The sequence below is a fragment of the Vitis riparia genome, chromosome 8 (genome assembly GCF_004353265.1).
Source record: "Vitis riparia cultivar Riparia Gloire de Montpellier isolate 1030 chromosome 8, EGFV_Vit.rip_1.0, whole genome shotgun sequence".
Lineage (NCBI taxonomy): Eukaryota > Viridiplantae > Streptophyta > Magnoliopsida > Vitales > Vitaceae > Vitis > Vitis riparia.
In genome coordinates, this window is record NC_048438.1 from 7,375,071 (window position 1) to 7,378,588 (window position 3,518).

A 3,518-nucleotide genomic window follows, 5' to 3' on the forward strand; every position below is an offset into this window, starting at 1 on the left:
GAAAACTTTTGTAAATAAAATTGTAAAAAATCATTTTTTTTCTTAACAAAGGTAAATAAAAAACATTTCCTTATAAATAAAATCAATTTCATTTTTTTATTAAATTGTTTTAGTAAATTCTTTTAACAGTAATAAGTGTAAATAAGTTTCTGAAAATTAAACACAAGTGAAATTGAATCGAATCATTTATTGAAAATAAATTGAAACTTTTTGTTTGTAAATAAATAAATTAAAATCATTAATTTGAAATTATTTTTAATAAACTCCTGTAAACCCCAAAATTTGTCCCAATTTTATTTTTACATTAATTTCGAGCCTAATTTTGTGCTTAGATTTCAAATCCCAATTATGTGTGATGTTTTTGGTCTACTCACTATTTAATTATTAGTTTATTATTTTAAATTTTATTTATTATTATTATTATTATTTTATTTATTTTCATTTTCTCTTTCCTCTTTTCTCTCTCCTTATCTTCCTTTTTCTCCTTCACCTACCTTCCCCACCCACTTTCTCTCTCTCCTCCCATACCTCCCCCATAGCCCCACGTCACCACATGCCCCTCTAACATTTTTTTCTATCATTTTTATTTTATTTTATTTCTCTTCTTCCTAGTCATTTTCCTCTCATCTCTTCCAATTTTTGGCCCCTCCACTTTCTCCATTTTTCTTTTTCAGATTTTTCTTCCCATTTCCAAGAACGGCTGGCTGCCCCGTTTCTCCTTCTCTCTCCATTCTTCCTCTGATTCCCTAATTTCTCTTCTTTCTGAACGCACACTACCCATTCCAGCAGCAGGACAAACACTACTCCCACGCAGCCGACTGACCCCCTATTTCTTCTTCCCCATTTTTCATTTCAATTTCTCTACCCAAACACCCACATAACAACCGACAATCCTCCCCATTTTTTTTATTATTTTTATTTATTTTTTTCTATTTAAACTCCCAACGCACCCACACGGGCCCTTATTTTTTGCTCCATTTTTTTCTCTTCTCTCCCCTTCCTTACTCCCACACGGCTAAAGCCTCCCATTTCTTCTTCCCCATTTTTTTTTTTTCAATTTCCCCCAACTCCCATGGCATGACACCAACACCTCTTCATCCCATTTTCATTATTATTTATTTTTTATTCATCTTCATTTTTTAATTTATTATTTTATTTTATTTTTATTTCCCAAAAACCCCTCAACCCTCATTTCGTCGATAGATCATTGGCGACCCCCTCCCTTACTTTCCCATCACACCCATTTTTATTATTACTATTTTTTTCTTTATTTGATTTTAATAGTAATTATTGTTGAAATTGGGCTTGTACATTTATGTTTGCTTGTGGGCCTTATATTTGAGCTTAGTTAATTAGTATGGAATTTGGGTTAATTTGTTATTGGATATTAATTTAAATTGGTTAATTTGGGTTTGTGGTTATATTGCATTTGATGATTAATTTGGGATATTTGGATTATATCAATTGCATATTGTTTGTTTGGACTTGGGCCTATTGTTAATTGGTTATGTGTTTGGGCTTGTTGGATTGGGCTTGAGATATTATTTCCTTTGACCATGGATTTTATTGATGTGGGCTTGTTAATTGATATGAATTTTGGGCCCACAATGTGGGTGAGATTTGTGGGATGACTTGAATATTTGATATGAGCTTGGCCAATTTGAATTATTTAATTTGGACATGGGACAATTGTGGTATACATTGAATTAGGCTTAGATTATGGAATATTAAATTTAGGTCTAATGAGATTTATTTTAATTTATCATGTTTTGGGTTTGATTAATTGAGCTTATATTTTGACTATTAATTTGAAAAATTTAGATTAGGGTGTTTGATATGTGGGATACTTTTATTGGGTTATATTTGTTAATTTGAGCCTATTTTTAATTGGTGAACTTTATTGGACTAATTTGAAGTTTGAACTTGGGTTTGAATAATTATTTTGGACTCTATATATTTTTGAATATTTACATTTGAGCTATTTTTGTCTTCGCATGGGTCCATTCTGCAATTTTGTTGGCTGGGTACGGATTTATGACATGTGGAGCACGAAATTTCATGGAAGAAAGTGAGAATAAAAAAGTTGTAGGAAGACATCGAGCTTGGAAGTTTATTTTGGTACATATTCTATTTTTTACTTTTATTTAGTTTTATTTTTATTAGTTCTTATAAATATTCGTGTATATATTTATTGAGTGTGTACAAAATTGAACATCGAACAAACTAATTTTTTTTTTTAAATGAGAGGAAGAATTCAGTAAATATGTTTTAATGAAATAATAATTTTAAAATATTCTTTTTTAATAAAAGAATTTTTTTTATTTATAAAAATTAAAAAAAAATGCATTTAGAAAAATCCAAAAGAATTGTTATAATAGAATTTGAAAAACTATTTTAATAAAATTGTCCAAAATTTCTTTGTTTAATAAAAATAGTTTTGTAAATAAAGTTGTCTCAAAAATGAATTTTTAGTAAAATTTTCCCAAAAAATGTTTTTTTTTATAAATGAATTCTTTGTCCTTAATTAAAATGAGATTAAAAGTATTTTTTAGAAATAGATGATTTAAAACTTTTTTGTTTTCTTTCTTTTTAATTAAATTTCTTTTTCAAATAAAGTTATATATATATATATATATATATATATATATATATATATATATATATATATATATATATATATATATATATATAATAATTTGTATAAGTCACTTTTCTTAGATGAAAAAAATTGAAATTTTTGTAAATAAAATTGTAAAAATTCATTCATTTTTTTGTAAAAATAAGTAAAATAATTTTTGTGCCCAAATTGAAATTTTGTAATAAATTCTTTTAATACATTAAGTGTAAATAACTTTTTTTTTTTGAAAATTGAATCAAATCACTTGAAGAAAATATTTTGTACATAAATAAATTGAAATCACTCATTCAAAATTGTTTTTAATAAAATCCTTTGAAATTTTTGGAAAACTATTTTTTTTTCAAATATTTTTTTTATTAGTTCAATAAATCAATTTGCATGATTCTATTGTCATTTTTTTTCGTACATTCTTGTAATTTTATTTTGTTATCACTTTTGTGTATATTGATTTATGTTATTAATTTTGGTATCTATGATTAATTAGTTAATTGTTATAATTCCCTTAATTTGTTTAGTAGAGACTGTATGTATACGGGCTTAGAGGGGTGCTGCGGTTTTTACCGTACTTTCCCAATAACTAACCTGACCCCTGAACCCAGGTTTGGTTTTTTTCACAGATCGTCTTTTCCAAATGAGGAGTCACACTTAGGGTTTTCTTTCTTATTTTGTTTTCTCTTAAAAAAAAAATAAAACAAAAATAAGTGGCGACTCCAAGTCTTTTCTAAAAATCATATATTTTCATCAAACAAATAAAAAGCGAGTTCGCGCTATCGAGTGGGAACACATCATGCAAAATGCGAGGTCCATAACTCATTTGCAATTTCTTGAAACATTTTTTTTAATCAGTTTGATAAATCAATTTGTACAATTTTCTTGTCAT